The sequence below is a fragment of the Budorcas taxicolor genome, chromosome 11, assembly GCF_023091745.1.
Source record: "Budorcas taxicolor isolate Tak-1 chromosome 11, Takin1.1, whole genome shotgun sequence".
NCBI lineage: Eukaryota > Metazoa > Chordata > Mammalia > Artiodactyla > Bovidae > Budorcas > Budorcas taxicolor.
In genome coordinates this window covers 160,143,710-160,165,608 of record NC_068920.1, presented here as the reverse complement: position 1 = coordinate 160,165,608, position 21,899 = coordinate 160,143,710, and the positions used below count along the sequence as shown (strand labels likewise).

The following is a 21,899-nucleotide window of genomic DNA, read 5'->3' as shown; positions in this document are numbered from 1 at the left end:
TTAATCTCTAGCAAACTAACCACAATATATGAATATAAATATTTTTTAAATTGTTTTATTATCCTTATTTTTATTTATTTATTTTGGCCGTGCTGCATGGCTTGTAGGATCTCAGTTCCCCGACCAGGGATCAAACTCATGCCCCCCTACACTGGAAGCACAGTCTCAACCACTGGACCGCCAGCAAAGTCCCTATCCACAATACGTTACACCAAACTGTGCCTCCTGAATTGACAAAGGTTCACAAATAAAAACCTATGCAGACTCTGACAAGAGGGCTGAAAAAAAAAAATGTGTGCGAAATGACAGGCAGTAGATTTAAGGGTTAGATAACTGTCCTGAAGAAATAAGAAACTACAGGAGGGAAAGAAAAAGAGGCTTCCGGTCAGCAGCAAGAACGGCCCGAAGGCCCAAACGACTAGGAAATCCTCAGGGCAGGTGATTAGAGGCACACATTTCAAGGAGCAGGAATGGAAAGATCTCTACAGCTCACATCCTCTAACCACCCTGAAGGAAGTACTTTAATAAAAAAAGTATTTACAGTTTAAGCAGGGGTTTTCTTGAGAATTCTCTTGAGGCACTGCATTCCAGTGTCATCGTGTGTTCAGACATAACCCATGGATTTTACAGATAATCCATAATTACCAACACTGTGCAACCTTGTCTCTGGCGAGCTGCTCATCACAACATTACCACTACTAGAGTTTACTTCTTAATTTTCCTCTAGTTTAGTCCTTTTTGGCCTGATCCTTGTTACTGACAGGTGTATTATTCTAGAATTATAAATAATAAGAGCAGCAATAATTAATATTTGTTAGAGGCTAAGTAGTCATGTTTTTCCAGTAGTCATGTATGGATGTGCGAGTTGGACTCTAAAGAAAGCTCAGCGCCAAAGAATTGATGCTTTTGAACTGTGGTGTTGGAAAAGACTCTTGAGAGTCCCTTGGACTGCAAGGAGATCCAACCAGTCCATCCTAAATGAAATCAGTCCTGAATGTTCATTGGAAGGACTGATGCTGAAGCTGAAACTCCAATACCTTGGCCACCTCATGCGAAGAACTGAGTCATTTGAAAACACCCTGATGCTGGGAAAGATTGAAGGTGAGAGGAAAATAGGACGACAGAGGATGAAATGGTTGGATGGCATCACCGACTCAATGGACAGGAGTTTAAGTAAACTCCGGGAGTTGGTGATGGACAGGGAGGCCTGGAGTGCTGCAATCCATGGGGTCGAAGAGTCAGACATGACCGAGTGACTGAACTGAGAGGCTAAGTGCCAGGCTTTGTTAGACTTTTTATTATCTCATTTAATTCTCCCATCAACAGTACAATCAAGGGGAGTACTACGATTCCTATTTTGCAAATCAGGAACGAGAGACTCTGAGAAGTTAAAAAGACTCGCTGGGTCTCCCTGGCGGCTCAGTGGTCAAGAATCCACTGCCAGTGCAGGAAACATGGGCTCGATCCCTGGTCCAGGAAGGTCCCACATGCTTCGGCACAACAAAGCCTGTGCGCCACAACTACCGAGCCTGTGCTCTAGAGCCCGGGAGCCACAGTCACTGAAGCCCTCGCGCCCCAGAACGTGCGCTCCGCAGCGAGAGAGGCCACCACGGCTAGAAGCCCATGCACCACAACTGAAGCAGCGTCCGCTCTCCGCAACCAAAGAAAAGCCCGAGCAGCAGTGAAGGCCCAGCCCAGCCAAAAACAAATACATACAATTGTAAATATATATACTTAAAAAAAAACAACACTTGCTGTATTGCTCAGTTCAGTTCAGTCACTCGGTCATGTCCGACTCTTTGCAACCCCATGGACTGCAGCACGCCAGGCTTCCCTGTCCATCACCAACTCCCAGAGCCTACTAAAACACTCCATTGAGTTTTCATTGTCCATTGAGTCAGAGACGCCATCCAACCATCTCATGCTCTGTCATCCCCTTCTCCTCCTGCCTTCAATCTTTCCCAGCACCAGGGTCTTTTCCAATGAGTCGGTTCTTTGCATCAGGTGACCAAGGGATTGGAGCTTCAGCTTCAGCCCTTCCAATGAATATGCAGAACTGATTTCCGACAGGATGGACTGGTTGGATCTCCTTGCAGTCCAAGGGACTCTCAAGAGTCTTATCCATCACCACAGTTCAAAAGCATCAATTCTTCGGTGCTCAGCTTTCTTTAGAGTCCAACTCTCACGTCCATACATGACTGCTGGAAAAACCATAGCTTTGACTAGAGAGACCTTTGTTAGTCAAGTAACGTCTCTGCTTTTTAATATGGTGTCTAGGTTGTTCAGGAGAAGGCAATGGCACCCCACTCCGGTACTCTTGCCTGGAAAATCCCATGGACGGAGGAGCCTGGAGGGCTGCAGTCAATGGGGTCGCTGAGGGTCGGACACAGCGGAGCGACTTCACTTTCACTTTTCACTTTCCTGCATTGGAGAAGGAAATGGCAACCCACTCCAGTGTTCTTGCCTGGAGAATCCCAGGGACGGGGGAGCCTGGTGGGCTGCCGTCTATGGGGTCGCACAGAGTCGGACACGACTGAAGCGACTTAGCAGCAGCAGCAGTAGGTTGGTCATAGCTTTTCTTCCAAGGAGCAAGTGTCTTTTAATTTCATGGCTGCAGTCACCATCTGCAGTGACTTTGGAGCCCCAAAACGTAAAGTCTCTCACTGTTTCCCCGTCTATTTGCCATGAAGTGATGGGACCGGATGCCATGATCTTCGTTTTCTGAATGCTGAGTTTAAGCCAACTTCTCCACTCTCCCCTTTCACTTCCATCAAGAGGCTCTGTAGTTCCTGCTAGTACCGAGCAAAACGGGTAGCACAGAGGATGTCCTCAGCTAGTATCGACTACACCAACGCTGGCGTCGGCAGTCACGCTGCTCCTAAGTGGTAAACAGGAATCGGACTTCAGAAAAAATCATGAGTTCAGTATCACCCTTATCTCCCTGTTGGGACAAGGAGGCAGACACAGAAGCAGGAACCTGTCAAGGGACAAAAGAGCCCCTGTGTATTCCACAGTCTGTACTTTCACTTCTGGGAAGGCTTGATTCAACATATACTCTCATTCTCTGAAGCCTTACTTTTCCAGGTTCACTTTAATTTATTAACTTAATCTTCAATTTCTCTTTCAAAAACAGAACCAGCCACAATCAAACAAGAAGGAGTTTAATAATTAGACAATATGGGGAGTTGTAGGAGATCAAAAATGCCACAAATTTCAGGATTCCCTGGTGGACTAGCGGTTAAGACTCCATACTTCCAATGCATGGGGTACAGGTTCCATCCCTTGGCAGGGGGAACTAAGATCCCCATGTGGCAGAGTGTGGCCAAAAAAAAAAAAAAAAAGAAAGGAAAGGAAAAAAGGGCCAATTTCAATGCTGATAAACATTTTCCACATGCATTTCAAAGAACAAGAGCTAAAGTCTGTTATCAAAAGAGTTCAGGCTGAAATCTGAGGGAAAGAGCTTCAGAATGATCAACATAAATGTGAAAGTCATTTCCCCCTCACGCCGGGAGTTTCCATTTCCTATTGTGAGCCAGAATTCGCAGGCAGAAGGGAGGAAGGGAGAAACGAGGAGGTATCAAGAGTTATGCTGTTGTTTATTTAGTTTTTTTCTTTCTACAGAAAAACGCAAATCAAAACTGCAGGGTGGTCTATTAGGCAGGCCAGTCTAAGCCACCTACACACCAGACAACTGAAAGGCCCTAAGGAAGGGAGGGTACCTTCTCACCTCCCAACCTTTATTCTTGCCCACTTTTGTCTCTGTAAAAGCAAACAAGTGAAAACAATTCAACTCTAACACAACTTCAGCAAAAGAAATAAAATGAATATATATATATGTATAATATGTATATACATATATATGGTTTACCTGCTCAATTTTTAGATAAGAGTACATAATTTTTCACAAAAATAGGCTGCTTCACTATATAATGGGAACCACCAGAAGTTTCTGAGCTACAAAGTGCCAGGTTGCACCTTAGCACAAGGGCTCTGGTGTTATTTGGGAACTATAATTTGCTTGCTCAAAAATTTTTGAGAGATAAAGGTATGTGATATTTTACAAAAATAGAGACTGCTGCTCCACATAATAGGAACCACCAGAAGGCTTTAAGCTACAACACCCCACACTTAGATTGTTCTTTAGCATAAGGGCTCTGGCATTATTTGGTAACTTTTAAAAATAATACGCCAGGTGGGAGGTGGGGTTCAGGCTGTGTGTCGGGGGACACATGTATACCTGTGGTTGACTGACATTGATGTATGGCAAAAAACATCACAGTATTGTAATTATTCTCCAATTAAAATAAATTAATTGAGAAAAAGAATACACTTAGACATAAATTGTAAAAAAAAAAAAATTAAAAAAAGTAACACAGCAAGGGCTCTGCATGGTGCTTTGCACAGAGAAAGCACTCCGGGGACAGGTGCAACAGGTAAGGGGTACATGACAACACCTGGTGTCCAAGCCTCCACTTCACCTAACGCCCTTTTGCTGAAATAGGACTCAGCCTCCAGTCAGGGGAGAAAAGGTTTTGCATGTAGTCATCCGGCGTTCTCAGAAGTCCGTCTAAGTGCACTGCATTGGTTAATGACTGAAAAGCCCCAGTGTGCGTCCTGTCTGACTCACTGCTGAGCGCACAGCCTCAAAATGACTGACATCCACGCAGCTGGAGACATCCCACATACGTGGGAAAGAGAACTGTTATCCCTCACAGATGGCCCTCCTTTGAGTTCAGCCCAAACCAAAGACAACCAGAGAGTACACGTGACCCTGTAACCTTAGTAGGCCTAGGAATGAGCACTGCACCACAACAGAGGGCCCAGGCGATGGGGCTGGCGACTGCTCTGCTAAGGGGATGGAAGGTCTGGGTCCGACATTGCAGCCCCCAGAGCCCTGGCACTATGCGGTGGCCAAGCAGCTGGGTGTCGCCAATCCCAACAAACCTACTTTATCCCTTTTCTTAGGCTCTCATCCAATTTCCTTTTCGCTACATTTTCCTTACCCTGTTCTTGTTTTTCTCTGTGCTGGATTGTAAATGGCTGAGGACACGGGTGGTCTTGCCCTCTTCCGTGTAACCCACAGTTCTTGGCCAACACAGGCACTCTGGTGGGCTCACAGGTCTCCCGTGGCGTCTGTGGGAGCAGGCAGCCCCATGACCAGCAACCACACAGAGCAGCTGCCCACTTAGCTTAGGAACTTTGTACCTATGCACAGAAAAGGAGCCAATTTCCAGTTCTTTCCAGCCCTGCAATTCAAGGACATCCCAGGTGCAAGGACATGGCTCTTTGGGTTGTGTTATCTGTGGCCATTCATTATGGGATTCTTTATGAATTTACTGGTAAGTCCTCCCACAAGCGAATTTAAACAAAACCTTCATTTCAATTAAAGAATCATGTGTTACTGACTCCACTGACTCACTATCTACGTCATGATTACACATTCTTACAGAACAATGATGTGAACTTAGAAAGTCATACAGAGTTTGATCAGCTTACAGAATCCATCCCATAACCATGACTTCATAATTTGGAAACACTAACCCCAATGCACCCTGAAAACTGTCGTAGGACACCTACATTTTTCTTACTTTGATCATATATTACTTGTCCCAGGAGAGCATTAATTTTTCATTTGAACAATGCTGACTGAACTTTAAATTACTTCTTTGAATAATTTACAGAAATATATGTTGTTTTTGTAAGAAAAAAAAGTATTTTTAAAGTACTACATCTTATGTTTCCTGAAGGCACCTCTCTGTCATGTCGTTGTTGATGTTGTTCAGTCGCTAGGTTGTGTCCAACTCTTTGCAGTCCTATGAACTGCAGCATGCCAGGCTTCCCTGTCCTTCACTGTCTCCTGGAGTTTGCTGAAAGTCATGTCCATTGAGCTGGTGATGCCACCCAGCCGTCTCATCCTCTGTCACCCCCCTTCTCCTCCTGCCCTCAATCTTTCCCAGCATCAGGGTCATTTCCAGTGAGTCAGCTCCTCTTTGTTATCAGGTGGCCAAAGTATTAGAGCTTCAGCATCATTCCTTCCAATGAATATTCAGGGTTGATTTCTTTTAAGATTGACTGGTGTGATCTCCTTGCAGTCCAAAGGACTCTTAAGAGTCTTCTCCAGCACCACAACCTCAGCTCTTTCTCTGTTATGCCCACATCTTAATTAAACTTTTTTCAAAAATAAGAGCCCTAAAAAAAAAAAAAATCAGGAAACGCTATGCATTTAATTGACAATGACTTGATGGCATGATCGTAGATTAGACAAAGCCAAGGCAGGTGCTACTAATTAAATATCACATGTCATGGCTTAGCCAAAGTAAGACAAGGCTATACAGGCAGCTTCCTGCTAACGCATAACGGAAGAAACGCACTTTTGTATTTCAAGAGCTCCATTTTCCCTACAAGGCTGAAAAGGCTTACATATCACCAATGAAACACACATTTTTCTAAGGATAAAAACTTTTCCTTACCGTGTAGCCACTAAACAATATATTTTGTTTTGAATAATGGTGGGGGGGGGGTGGTGGAGAGTAATAACTGTCACTATTACTTTTAACAGCATGATTTAACATTTTTATGTTATCCTTCACCCACGCAGACCACCTGATCCCAGCAACTGCCTCAGATGTGCTTCTCAAAACAAACCTTCCAAATGTGCTAATAATGATCACTTCTTAGTTTCCATTTTTTCCTTGCTGTTAAAAGTATCTGAAACTGTAGTTGTATTAAATAACTTAATGTATCACAAGGGACTGGACTAGTACCTGAATGTACTCATCAAATGTCGCCAGTTACTACTGTGGAAGGAAGGGCAATTGAAAGATAAACACTATTGTGACATTTCTTTCCCCTGTGGCAATGTTCTGACTACATCTTACACTTTGAGGTTCTTTGCATTATGACTGTATCTGGTTTTCCAACTGTCATCTCTCAAGAACAGGTAGTGTGGTGAGGCAGAAGCAGTTTTAATATTTAAACAAGAGTGGTCACCAGCAGGCCTCAAGGAAGACACTGAAAATGAGCTGAGTCTTTGACCAGTCTTTACCCTGGGCACTCAGCACGCTTTACCATGTGGCTTCCATGTAAAACAGTCCGGAACAAAGACAACAGCTCCTTAAACCAGAGGTCCTGTGTTCTTTAAACTGACCCGGAGCTCAGCACATTAGCTGGGGTCCTGACCACAGGAAGAGCCAAGCACAGGAGGGTCAGGCACCGTGCCAGGGCTGGCACTGGCTGGCCCAGTCAGTCTCCCAAGAAGTGGCAGTAGCCAGGCCACACCACCAACCCAGGACTGGGTTTAAAGGCAATAAAAATAACCTATTATCTTTAACAAAGTGGTGCTGTAACAAGGCAGTCCAGCAATACACTTCAGGGATATAATTAGTACAGTGTGGTAGGGAGAGGGACAGTTGCTCAATCGCGTCTGATTCTTTGCAACCCCATGGTCTATACAGTCCATGGGATTCTCCAGGCCAGAATACTGGAGTGGGTAGCCTTTCCCTTCTCCAGGGGATCTTCCCAACTCAGGGATCAAACCCAGGTCTCCTGCATTGCAGGCAAATTCTTTACCAGCTGAGCCACAAGGAAAGCCCAAGAATACTGGAGTGGGTAGCCTATCCCTTCCCCAGCGGATCTTCCCGACTCAGGAAGGAATCGGACCAGGGTCTCCTGCATTGCAAGTGGATTCTTTACCAACTGCGCTATCAGGGAAGGCCAAATATGTGAAAGTCTCTCAGTCGTACCTGACTCTTTGAAACCACATGGACTATACAGTCCATGGACTTCTCTAGGCCAGAATAATGGAGTGGGTAGCCTTTCCCTTCTCCAGGGCATCTTCCCAACCTAGGGATTGAACCAGGTCTCCTGCATTGCTTGTGAATTCTTTTTTTTAACTTCTTTTTGCAGCTGGATTCTTTACCAGCTGAGTCACAAGGGAAGTCCGTGGTAGGGAGAAGCATCCTTATGAGACAGAATTTTGCCAGTTTCACAAAACATAAAAACACGTGTGAAAGTAGAATACAAACGCAGAAGTGAAGCCACTCAGTCGTGTCCGACTCTTTGTGACCCCATGGACTGTAGCCTGCCGAGCTCCTCCAACCATGGGATTTTCCAGGCAAGAGTATTGGGGTGCATTGCCATTTCCTTCTCTAGGGAATCTTCCTGATCCAGGGATCAAACCCAGGTCTCCCGAAGTGCAGGCAGACTCTTTACTGTCTGAGCCACCAGGGAATCCATAAGACTAACGCAGACCCTAACAAATATAACTATGATTTGTCAATGGAATCTGCCATTTTTCTTTCAAAAAATGGAAAGGTGAAATAACTGATCACCTTAAAATGTATTGCCTTTTCAGCGAGAACACTGGTGGTATAAGTTATAGGAAAGCGCAGGCGTGCTCAGCTGTGTCTGACTCTTTGTGACCCCATGGACTGTAGCCCACCAGGGTCCTCTGATCGGAGGACTTCCCAGACAAGAGTACTGGAGTGGGTTGCCATTTCTTTCTCCAGGGGGTCTTCCCAACCCAGGGATCAAACCCTCCTATCTCCTGTGTCTCCTGCACTGTCCGGTGAATTCTTCACCACTACGCCACCTGGGAAGCCCAACAGTAGCAGTAAATCCAACACAAAATTGGCTTAAACAATCAGGAAGCAGTGCGATGTCACATAATTCAAAGTCCAAAGGTCAGCTGGCAGTAGCAGTCCTACACCGTCCCCCTCACTCCCCCACTCCACCCCAGTGCCGAGCCTCCCAAGGCTTCCGGGCTCCGGCCTGCAGGTGCTGCCTCACAGTTTACACTGACTGCCAGAAGCAAAGACCGTCCTCCCCCAGCTCCAGGGAAGAAGGCCTTGCTTTCCATCAGAGGGGTCGTTCAGATGCTGTGCGGGTTTGAGGGCAGGGGTGCTCAGTCCTGGCTGCTTGTCAGAATCACCTGGAGGGTTAAAAACAAGAACGAAAACGAGGAGACACTCTGCAGACCTTACGGTCAGTGTTCTCTCTAGCACAACAGCCCCTTTCCCTCCCTGGCAGTAATCCTTTTGTGCAAAATATCTCTCTGCTAAAAAACAAATAAAAAAAACTGAGGCTCCCCAAGGTATCTCCCCAGGCCAATTAAATCCTCCACGAGTGGTGGAACCTAGATGGAAGTCTTCTCAAGCCCCTAAGGAGAAGGAAACGGCAACCTACTCCAGTACTCTTGCCTGGAGAATTCCACGGACAGAGGAGCCTGGTGGGCTACAGTCCACGGGGTCACAAAGAGTAGGATGCGACTGAGTGACTGACACACAAGGAGATGCCTGGCGAGAACCCCTCTGGAGGCTGGGGTGGGGCTGTTGCTTGTGAGATGCAGGGCAGTGAAGGAGCCGAGGGCAGTAGGGGCTACGCAGGCAAGCAACCCGGCCCTGCAGTTACCTCTTTAGGATCTGCCACACAGGGAGCCTGGTGAGACGGTTCGCAACAACAGAAACACGTATATCCCTTAAGCATGTTAAAAATGTTCAACCTCACTCAGAGAACTACTAATTAAATTAAACCCACAGTAAATCCAAGATACTATTTCCTATGGAAAAGTCCCCAAACTTGGTAACACGGGCTCTCAGCTAGGCTCTGGGGATACAGTTACCCTTGTGCATCACCAGTGAAGAGAGTGTAGCTATCAACACAGTATCCACCTTAATATCTACTGCCTACTACTATTGATACTAAGTAATACCTTGGTAGAGAAATTAATTAAAGTGATTCTAAAATGTATCCAGAAATGTATCTAAAAGGTACCTGGACCAAGAATAGCCAAGGCAATCCCGAAGAACAAGTCTAACTCTGGGCTAAGTTGCTTCAGTCCTGTGCGTCTCTTTGCGGCCCCACGGACTGTAGTCCCCCAGGCTCCTCTGTCCGTGGGGTTCTCCAGGCAAGGATACTGGAGTGGGCTGCCATTTCCTTCTCCATACTCCACTGGCTATTAAGACTTACTTTAAAGCTACAGTGTTTAAGACTTCCTGACACTGATGCCAGGACAGACAAATAGAACATATAAGTAAGCAATCCCCACACAGACCTAAACACACGTGGACGCCTGATTTATGCAGCAGCAGACGTTCTTCTCAGTTAAAGAACTAGTTAAATATGGGGCGAGGGGAACAAACCATTGTCTCTACATAGAGAAAATCAATTTCAAGTGAACTATAGGTCTAAATACGAAAGGTAATAGAATAAAACTTCTCCATGACCTTGGGGTGGACAAATATTTCTTGTATAGGACCCAAAAAAAAGCACTAATCATAAAGACTGTTAAATTGAACATTAGAATTAAGAACTTTGGTTCATTAAAGATACCATTAAGAGAATAACAGAAAAAAAAAAAAAAGACAAGCCACAAAGTATGAGAAGATACTTGCAATAAATGCATTCAAAAAGTGATTGAGAATATAGAAACAATTCCTATGAATCAGTAAGAAACACATATATGTATGTGTATATATGCGTGATATCCAAATAGCCAATAAACATCTGAAGAGGTACTTAATATCATGAGTTACAAAAAAAGTTCAAATTAAAACCACAATGAGACACTACTGCAGAGTTCCATGAAAAGCGGACATTTAAAACACTGACAGTATCAAGGTTTGACAAGAATGTAAAGAAACTTAGTCTCCTCTACTGCTGCTGGGAACGACACTGATGCAAAGACTGGAAAGCTCTTTTGACGGGGAACATGCCTATACCGTGTAAACAAGCGATTCCACTTCTGGGTACATAATAAGAACGTTCGTAGAAGCATTATTTGTAAGTAGCTAAAACTGAAAATAATCTGCATGGCCATCAATAACAGCATGTGCAAATAAATTTTTGAACATTTATAGACCAGAATACTAATTAACAATGAAAATGAACAAACTACCAATACCTGCAACAACATGGATGAATCTTACAAAAATAACGTGGAATGAAAGAAGCTATCAAAGCACAGAAATCTACATAGATATATACTGCTCGGGTTGAAAAACCTGTAGACCTGAGCCTCTGCTTCTGGCCACAGTGCAGTATCAGATATCCTTTCACCCTAAGCAAATGCAAAACTGAACAAAATAAAGGAGACAACCGTTTTCAAGCATAAGACAGCAGGCAGGGCGGTGACCCTTAGAGAAGAGGAAGACAGCAGGGACGCTCCGACTTCCTGCACGGGGCACTTTCCCAACCATGGTGCAGGGAGACGATGGCACCCAAGCCGACAGCAGCAGTCCCAGTGAACTGCAGAAGACAGCCTGGACTCCAGACTGCTGAGGCAACTAGAACTGCAGGCAGGACATCCGAGAGGTGGAGGCTTTGGGAAGCGGAAAGCGTCAGACAACAGCAGGTGGCTGACGCACGTGCAAGGTGACATTCCATAAGGCTCAACAGGCAGCGTCGGCTGCGAGAGTGAGCAGAGAACACAAGTACCAAGATTTCACGGGGCCCGAAACATGCACGCGCAGCCAGTCCAGAGCGGAGAGACCTTGCTAAACACCAGATTCCAGAAAAGTCAAGCATTAGCATCAAGAATGTCCTCTAAAGTAAGGGCCTTGCCTCTGGACTAAGGATAAATCCAAAAACAGACTCACTCTAACAAAATACAAACCACCTACGGGGCCAAAAGAACATGTCAGTAACTTAACCGCCTGTCAGAGCAAAATGAAAACCTCTCTAAAGTATTGAAAATCCCTACAGTGTAACATGCACATGTCTGATACATAATCAAAAATAATTAAACATGCAAAGAAGCAGGAAAATGTGACTCCTAAGGCAGGGGAAAAGCAATCAATCAAAATAGACCCCAAGATGAACCAGACTGGGCTTCCCCTGTGGCTCAGCTGGTAATGAATCGGCATGCAGTGCAGGAAACCTGGGTTCGATCCCTGGGTGGGGAAGATCCCCTGGAGAAAGGAAAGGCTACCCCACTCCAGTATTCTGGCCTGAAGAGTTCCATGGACTGTATAGTCCCTGGGGTTGCAAAGAGTCGAACATGACTGAGTGACTTTCACTTTTCACTTTCACTTGACCCAGATATTTGAATTAACAGACAGGTCTCTACCTTCAAGAATCTGGAGGAAAAGATGGACCTAATGAGTGAAAAGATGGTGAATCTCAATAGAAAAATTCAAACTATAAAAAAGAACCAAATGGAAATTTCAGAATTTAAACTGATTATATCTGACATGAAAATTTTAAAGAAACTGAAGATTAGAAACTGCAGGAAGTTAGTGAACTTGTAGATCAACAGAAAGTATCTCAACTGAAAAATAGGAAAAAAAAAAGTCTGGTGACTTAACAGAGTTTCAAACTATATGACATGAAAACTAACAGAATATCTATAGTTACATTTTCATTCTAAATATTGCCCTTATATGCCTTTTCTTTTTCTTCATCAATCTCACTAGATGTTTGCCTGTTTGATAAATTTCTTTCAAAGTCAGCTTTTGGTACATTTTAAAATTTTTTGTCGATTTATTTACTTATTTGGCTGTGCTGGGTCTTTGCTGTTGCAAGTGGGCTTGCACTAGTCGCAGTGAGCAGGGACTACTCTTCACTGGGGTGCACGGGCCCTAGGCGAGGTGGCTCAGGAGTTGTGATGCACGGGCTTAGTTGCTCCATGGCATCTTCCAGGACCAGGGATCAAACCTGAGTCCCCTACGTTGGCAGGAAGATGCTCAGCCACTGGACCACCAGCGGAGTCCCAGCTTGCGGCATTTTTGATCATTTCCATCTCTCAGCTTGTGTTTTTATTCTTGCCACTCTTCTTCTTTTGTGTACTGTGGGATTACTCTGCTTTCCTGGCTTCTTTAATTAAATGCTTAGTTACCCCCTGCTCCCCCACCATCTTTGTTTTCTAATAAAAGGTTTTAAAGCTTAAAAAAAAAAAAAATTTTTAAGATAGAATTAAAAGCAAAAAAACCCCCAACCTATCGTAGCTGTGATTTTTAACATCTGAGGATCGGCAACAAAACACACCAAAAAAGAAACTGAGCAAAAGTACAAATAAAATAAGTATACACAAAATAGGTAAGGCTGTAGAAGATTTTAGACAACACTGTCAACCAACTTGATCTAATTCACATTTACAGAAAGTTACAACCAACAACTGCAGAACACATATTCTTTTCAAGTAGAAATGGAACATTCAGTAAGACAGGTCAAAGGCTGGGCCATAAAATTAATCTCAGTAAATGTCAAAAGACTGCAAGTTTTACAGAGGATGTTCTCTGATGACATGGAATTAAGTTTGAAATCAGTAAGATATCTAGACTGTCCCAAATATCTGGGAATTAAACACTTTAAAAACAACACATCAAAATCTGCCTTTAAGAAGGAGGAGGGAGTCAAGCAGAGTGCTGAAAGGCAGATGGGTTTTGAACACACAGAAAAGTGATGTCCGGGGCACAACCACCACACAGAAGATGTACACAGAAGGCCCTAAGGGAGTGCTTCCCCTTACTGCAGCTCATCTTCTAAGTAGCGGTCTTAATCTTTTTAGCCCATAGACTCAGATAATATGCCTGACATACTCCTATGGGTATAATTCCCAACTCAATCATGTTAACTCGTCCTTTTCCCTCCCACTCATTAAATGCATCTCTTTGCAACACACTTCACAACACACCAGTGGTTATCACATGGAGATCTGTGGCACAGGCAAAGTCCCTAAACAATACAAAGTGATTTCTTCTTTTCTCCAATTTCTATTATTTTCTTTGCTAGGTTGCTTCATTTAAAGAAGGTAAAAACTCTTTCAGTTAATTCATCTTTGATCATCCTCCGTTACTAATCCCATTTTTCTGTTTTCTGAATTTTCTATTTTCTTCTACATTATTAGCTTATTTCTTAAAAGGGGGAACAAGGGACTTCGCTGGTGGCTCAGTGGTAAAGAATCCACCTGCCAGTGCAGGGCACATGAGTTTGATCCCTGTTCCGGGAAGATCCCATGTGCCGCAGAGCAACTAAACCCACGCGCCCCAGCTACTGGGCCTGTGCTCTGGAGCCCTGGAGCTGCAGCTGCTCAAACCCGAGTGTCTAGAGCGCTCCACAAACCACCGCAATGGGAAGTCCGTGGGCTGCAAATAGAGAGTAGCCCTCACCTGCTGCAATTAAAGCCAGGTGAGGCTTTAATGAGAAAGCCAGCATGCAGCAACGAAGACCCAGTGCAGCCAAAAATAATTTGGCCAAAATAAATAATAGGTAAATAAAATTTTTTAAAAACTTACTTGTAATGCCAAAAATAAGTTTTTTTAAAAAAAAATGGGGAATAAGATTTTACGAAAAACAAAGCCATACAAAATGTATTAGACTATGAAAAATAACAGGATGCCTGAAGAAATGTACACACATACAATTTTGCATCTTAGTTCATGTTTCACAACCCCAATCCCTAACATAAAGTACATGATATAATCTTTCCAAACAACCCCTTTATTTAAAGAGCTGACTGAACTTCAAAACCTATAAGACTCAACAGCTGTTCTTTTTCCCACCTCCTAACCCGTACGGTTACACAGTGTAATTTAACAATAGTAAGAACTATACTGTTGCTCTATCAAGTTCCTATTTGATTACCTTGCATAAAGTTTTATTTGAAAACAGTGAAATAGTTTTAAACTGAGAGTAAATAATTTCTTATAATCATTTTTCAGTTAAGCTCATAATAAAACATCTGATATGTACAAATTAAATAAGTAATACCCTGAAAGACATAGAATGTACTAACTTAAAAATTAGAAAATCTAGAAATAATTTAGAGAAAAAAAACCTTCAATTTTAAAAAGTACTAACTAGAAAAGCATTCAAAGCTTTACAAATTGAAATGATTTTATATTAAAAACATTTACTACCAAGAAAAACAGGAAAACTTGTGTGCAAATTTTTTTTAAACTCTGCAACTTTCTGATTTAAGGTGGAAAAACCTAGAGAAATGGGATTTAAAACTTAAACATGAGTTAAAATCATTCTCTTATAAAATTTTGAATATCACCACCTTGACTCCCACAAAAGAAAAAAAAAATTCAAACTAATCCTACATAAAGGCGTCAAGTCTTAACTTCATCAACTACCGAACGGCACCTTGCTTATGTGAAACACACACAGAGGTTATCCCTTGGGGATGTCATCCACGCTCGTAGCTTTAAATACCATCGAGAACCTGGTGACCCTCAGGTTCCCTCTCCAGCCTGGAGTGCTTCCCTGAACTCAAGCTTGGAGCATGCATGTATGCATATCTGACATACCCACGCACAGGCACCTCACACCCAGCGAGCGCAAGCAGCAGCTCCAGGTGGTCGCCGCTTCCTCACCCTCCCACCCTCTGGCTCCCATTTCAGGAAAAGGCAACTCCATGTTTCCAGTCACTCAGTCCCCGGACCCCTGACTTCTCTCACATCCCACATCTAAGAACAAATCTAGTCAGGACAGCCTTCAGATACTCACAGAATCTGACTCCTTGACCGCAGCCACCGCCGCCCTGACCAAGCCAGCGCCATTCTCACCCAGACTAGTGCCATCAACAGCCGGTGGACTCGAACCTGCCTCCTCGGCTCCCCTTCAGGACGAAGCAGCCAGAGACTGCATTACAGCATGAATCAGGCTGTGGTCCTCCTCTCTCGAAATTCTCCCAAGACCACACGAGGAAAAGCCAAAATCCTTGAAACGGACAAGGCCACTTTCTTCTCCAGCCAACCTCCCGGCTCCCTCATTTCATCTCCTGCAACCCTCCTTCACTCTCTCTGCTCCAGGTACTCTGGGCTTCTTGAACCTGCTAAGCAAGCTCTACCTAGGGCCCCCATACGCCTTGATTCCCCTCCTGCCTGAAAGCCATTATTTCCATGGCTTGCTCCCTCACCTTCCTCTTTAGGTCTTTATTCAAACCCCACCTTCTCAAAGAGCCTCTCTGGCCACCCTAACTAAAGTCACCCCCTAGCATTCCCTGTCCCCTTTTCTGTTATTCAGCTCCTCAGCAACTCTATGTTTTACTTGTTGCTGGTGCTGAGCTCCTTATTGCCAAATTCAGGCTTAAATGGAAGAAAGTAGGGAAAACCACTAGACCATTCAGGTATGACCTATGTCAAATCCCTTATGAGTATACGGTGGAGATAATGAATAGATTCAAGGGACTAGACCTGGTAGACAGAGTGCCTGAAGAAATATGGACAGAGGTTCATAACATTATACAGGAGGCAGTGACCAAAACCATCCCAAAGAGAAAGAAATGCAAGAAGGTGAAATGGCTGTCTGAGGAGACCTTACAAATAGCTGAGAAAAGTGAAAGCAAAAAGGAGAAATGGAATGATACAGTCAACAGAGAACAGCAAGGAGAGACAAGAAAGCCTTCTTAAGTGAACAATGCAAAGAAATAGAGGAAAACAATACAATGGGAAAGACTAGAGACCTCTTCACGGAGAAGGCAATGGCAGCCCACTCCAGTACTCTTGCCTGGAAAATCCCATGGATAGGAGAGCCGGGTGGGCTACCATCTATGGGGTTGCACAGAGTCAGACACAACTGAAGCAACTTAGCAGCAGCAGAGATCTCTTCAAGAAAACTGAAGATACAAGGGAACTTTTCACACAAAGATGGCCAAAATAAAGGACAGAAATAGCAAAAAACTAACAGAAGCAGAAGAGATTAAGAGGTGGCATTAATACACAGAACTATACAAAAAAGGTCTTAATGATCCTTTTAACCAGATCCAGATAACCACAATGGTATGATCACTCACCTAGAGCCAGACATCCTGGAGTGTGAATTTAAGTGGACCTTAGGAAGCATTACCACGAACAAAGCTAGTGGAGGTGATGGAATTCCAGCTGAGCTATTTCAGATCCTAAAAGAAGATGCTGTTAAAGTGCTGCACTCAATATGCCAACAAATTTGGAAAACTCAGCAGTGGCCACAGAACTGGAAAAGGTCAGTTTTCATTCCAATCCCAAAGAAAGCCAATGCCAAAGAATGTTCCAGCTATCACACAATTGTGCTCATCTCACATGCTAGCAAGGTAATGCTCAAAATCCTTCAAACTAGGCTCCAGCAGTATGTGAACCAAGAACTTACAGATGTACAAGCTGAATTTAGAAAAGGCACAGGAACCAGAGATCAAATTGCCAACATCCACGGGATCATAGAGAAAGCAAGGGAATTCCAGAAAAACATCTACTTCTACTTCATTGACTATGCTAAAGCCTTTGATTGTATGGATCACAACAAACTATGAATATTCTTAGAGATGAAAAAAACAACAAGAAATTCGTAGAGATGGGAACACCAGACCACATAAGCTGCTGTCTGAGAAACCTGTATGCAGGTCAAAAAGCAACAGTTAGAACCGGACATGGAACAAAGGACTGGTTCAAAACTGGGAAAGGTTTTGCTGTATATTGTCACTCTGCTTATGTAAGTTATATGCAGAGTACATCATGTGAAATGCTGGGCTGGATGAATCACAGGCTGGAATCAAGACTGCCAAGAGAAATAGCAACAACCTCAGATATGCAAATAAAACCACTCTAATGACAGAAAGTGATGAGGAACTAAAGAGCCTCTTGATGAGGGTGAAAAAGGAGAGTGAAAAAGCTGGCTTCAAACTCAACATTAAAAAATCAAAGACCACGGCAGCTAGTCCCATTACTTCATGAAAAATAGATGGGAAAAAAGTAGAAACAGTGGCAGGTTTTATTTTCTGGGGCTCCAAAATCACTGCAGATGGTGACTGCAGCCATGGAATGAAAAGATGCTTGCTCCTTGGAAGAAAAGCTATGAGAAACCTAGACAGCATATTAAAAAGCAGAGACATCACTTGGTTGACAAGGGTCCGTATAGTCAAAACTACAGTTTTTCCAGTAGTCATGTATGGATGTGAGAGTTGGACCAGTAAGAAGGCTGAATGCCAAAGAATTGAAGTTTTTGAATTGTGGTGCTAGAGAAGACTCTTGAGAGTCCCTTGGACAGGAAGGAGATCAAACTAGTCAATCCTAAAGGAAATCAACCCTAAATATTCATTGGAAGGACTGATGCTAAAGCTGAAGCTCCAATACTTTGGCCACCTGATGTGAAGAGCTGACTCACTGGAAAAAACCCTGATGCTGGCAAAGATTGAGGGCAGGAGCAAAAGGAGGCGACAGAGGATGAGATGGTTGGATGGCATCACTGACTCAATGGACATGAGTTTGGGCAAGCTCCGGGAGATGGTAAAAGGCAAGGAAGCCTGCTATGCTGTAGGCCATGGGGTCACAAAGAGTCAAACACCATTTAGCGACTGAACAATGAACAACAACCCCACCAACTAGAATGTAAGTTTGAGGAGGGCAGGGAGGTGCTTTTACCCACTAATGTATCACCAATGACTAAAACACATAGTGTGAGCTCAATAAAAATTTGCTGAGAAAAGAAGGACACATTAAGGTAAACAAGTTTACTAGGGAATGCTTTCAATCCTGTTTTACCAAGTTTCACAAAAGTGAATTTTTAGTCAAGACACTGAAATTTGGAAGGAACAGAAGGTCCATGAAACAATACCATGGTTTCCTTCCCCCCCGTTGCCTGTACATATGGCTAGCCCTTTGACCTGAATAATCCTAGCAAAAAGCTGCCAGCTGCCCATTCCATTCAGGTTCATCACCACCACCACACCACACAACATTATTCTTGGCTTCCAGAGTCATGTCTGGTCCAACACTGTATGTAACGGCTGCAAGTTTTTTAATCCAAACTATATGGATATTAACCAACTCTAGAAAGATCAGCCTGTGAGAGATCAAGAACTATTTGCTCCCCTGGGAAAAGTATACCCAAAGTCCAAAGAAATTCACTTGTCTTCAGTTAAAACATGATCTAGGCAATTTCTTTCATTAAACAATATTTATTACAAAGAACTGACTATTTGGTTGAGATGTCATCAATTTGTTCTTTAGACCCTCCTAATTTGGGTATTACAAAATAGAACAAATTTGTTGTAAAAAGTCTGAAACATCACAAATGCAAAGTGAAAAGTGAAAGTTTTCTGCTATTCCACCTAACTCCCAATTCCCTAAAGATTAACAATTATGTCAGTCTAAATGCTTCTATACTTTTTTCTGTACATGAACAAATAAATAGCTAATTTTTGTTTTACAAAAATGGGGCCACACCATGCAGACTGATCCCCAAATTGCTTTTTTCCACTTACCATTACATGGACAGCTTTCCGTGTTGGCATTTACAGTATGTTGGCAATAAACATCCTTATGTGATTTCCTATTTCTGTTTGTTTGCTCACTCCCCTACATGACTTCTTGATACACTTTCTATAGCAATAGTTTAAAAACTTTTCTCACGACCTCTTTACACTCTTGAAAACTAAACAGAACCCCAGAGTGCTTTTATTTATATAGATTATCTCATCAATATTTACTATAGTATAAATTTAAACTGAAAATTTTAAATTATTCATTTTTTCACCTAAAAATGAACATGTTTATTTTCACTGGGAAATGCCTTGTTTACCCCCGTTTGTAGATAACTGTAGATACTGTTCTTTGAAGCTACACCAAACTCAGTAAGTGGTAGTTTCCTAAAGGCTAGTTTTGATACAGAATCTAAAACTCTTATCCATTAATATTTGTATTGTTACATTAAAATTCAATGGTCCATCTTGCCCCTTGAATGAATCTTTTTTACCTGTGCTTGACTTTATAACATCATGTGTTGTCATTTATAAAATATCAGTTCACTGAATCATGCAGGTCTTCCAAATAATGTATTCCATTATAAGATATCAAAATAGTGTGTTTATAAATATTACCACCAATCTCTACTTCACAGGAGCAGATACAAGTTTTCCAAAACCCTAATTGTTGCTGGAAAGCAAAGATGTTTTCATTGACAACAGACACCACCAGCTGTTCTCCTTGAAACACTTTTTAATACATTTTTAAAATCTGAATAACCACAGTTTGTCAGTAAAAATGGTAGTCTATGAAAAAGCAGCAAGTTCGGCTTGAACTAACCACTGCCCAAAGCTCTTCCTAGAGACAAACAGCACACAGAAGTACTTTCCAGTTCCTTCAGTGAAGATTACAAAGATGTATACATAACACTTGAGAACTGATAAAATTAATACTTTTTGCTCTTTCATCAGGAACATCCTTAAGTGAAAACCAAAAAATATACCTATGTATGTATTTTTACTAGTTTACTATGAGTGCGTGGCATGAAGAACACAATGGCTACTATGGTTAGTTGCCACAACCTTGATTCATGCTTAGAAGCTGCATTACTTTTGCACCATTACTGCAAAAATTGCAAATAACGTCTTGTGTGAGTGCATGCTAAGGTCAGCTCAGTCATATCCAACTCTCTGTGACCCCATGGACTGTAGCCCGCCAGGCTCCTCTGTCCATGGGATTCTCCAGGCAAGAATACTTGAATGGGTTGCCATTTCCCTCTCCAGGAGACCTTCCTGACCCAGGGATAGAACCCTCAACTCCTGCATTGCTGGTGGACTCTTTATTGCTCAGCCACTGGGGAAGCCCAACATCTTAGTATTGTGTTTTTGTGAAAAGTTTTCACCTCTGGACCCTCTGAAGGGGTGAAAGGCACACCAAGGGCACTACACTATTCCATGCTAGGACAGCTTCCTAGAAGTGAGATTACTGGGTCACTGCTATGTACATCTTAAATTCAGATATGATTGGTCAAAGCTCTCCAAAATGTCTGTACCAGTTTTCACTGGGGGTGGCAGAGGATGAGATGGCTGGATGGCATTACTGGCTCAATGGACATGAATATGAACAAACTCCGGGAGGCAGTGAAGCACAGGGAAGCCTTGCAAGCTGCAGTCTATGGAGAAAGTTGGACGTGACTCAGAGACTGAACAATTTTCACTACCTAAGGTTGCAGGATCATCACTGGTTGAAATGCAAATAATTCAGTTACAAATCTTGATCGTGGGAAGTACCATAATACATTTTTACCTGTCTAAAACCAATGCTAAAATACAACTCGTGTTTCAAGGCAAAAGTAAAATCCAAGTACCCAGATTATTTAGAAAATCAAACCTCAATTGTCAAATACAAGTTCACTGAATAGAAAACTTTGTTTATTGCAGTCACAGGTTGTTAAGGGTATTTGTGACTGAATTTCAAAGTATATGCTACTTGCACACGTCTTCCATTTGCTTACAGAGGGTGGGTGGGCTTGACTGATACTTAAATAAGTACTAGGTCTGAAAAATGTCAGGCTGTGACAGTACAAACAGGATGCTAATTAATTGGTGCGTGGCTGGCCCCTGGCACAGACATCGGTCTAAGCTGATCCTTAGCGTTAAAACTTCACGCAGAATTACTGGACGTGACCAGAATAATATGCACTGTCAGCACTCAAATGCCAGTGGTGTTCATAAAAATGTCAAAGACAACCTTTCTTGCCCCAAGTGTCATGTGAAACAGAGAGGAGGAAAAAGCTCCATTCTGAGGAAAGGACTACTCCCCGTCTCAGGTAAAACCACTGAAAGCTGGGGCTCCTCAGTTCACAAGGAATGTGGCCTCCCCTAGGCTGTTTCCACACAGCTCCAAAGTGAGGATTTTCAAGTTCTACTTATGACTGAAAAGATCAAGGTTATTAGTGCCAACTAGGGCCTGTGGTTTTCAGCTCTGGCGAGTGCACAAACCCCTTTGAGGATAAGATTGAAAGCTCCCCACAGATAAAGCAGGGAAGGATCCATGTACCTCAGAGAAAGGAAGAGCCCAGGCCGTAGGTCAGAGCAGAATCATGGACTATGGATCCTGAGAAATCCCCTAAGTCCAACCTCCTCAGGAAGCTGGAATAGTAAAATGGCTTGTCCAAGGTCAACGGTGAATTAGATAGGGAATCAGGCAAGAAATAAGCAGTAAGACTTCGAATAAAGCCAT

The 21,899-nt window shown here is 43.0% G+C and overlaps 1 protein-coding gene across 1 annotated transcript in view; it reads right to left on the bottom strand.

Annotated features, from left to right (window-relative positions):
• The window catches only part of ABL1 (ABL proto-oncogene 1, non-receptor tyrosine kinase), a 138,907-nt gene that overhangs the window by 115,413 nt on the left and 1,595 nt on the right, over positions 1-21,899 (bottom strand). The gene's annotated exons all lie outside the window — the stretch shown is intronic.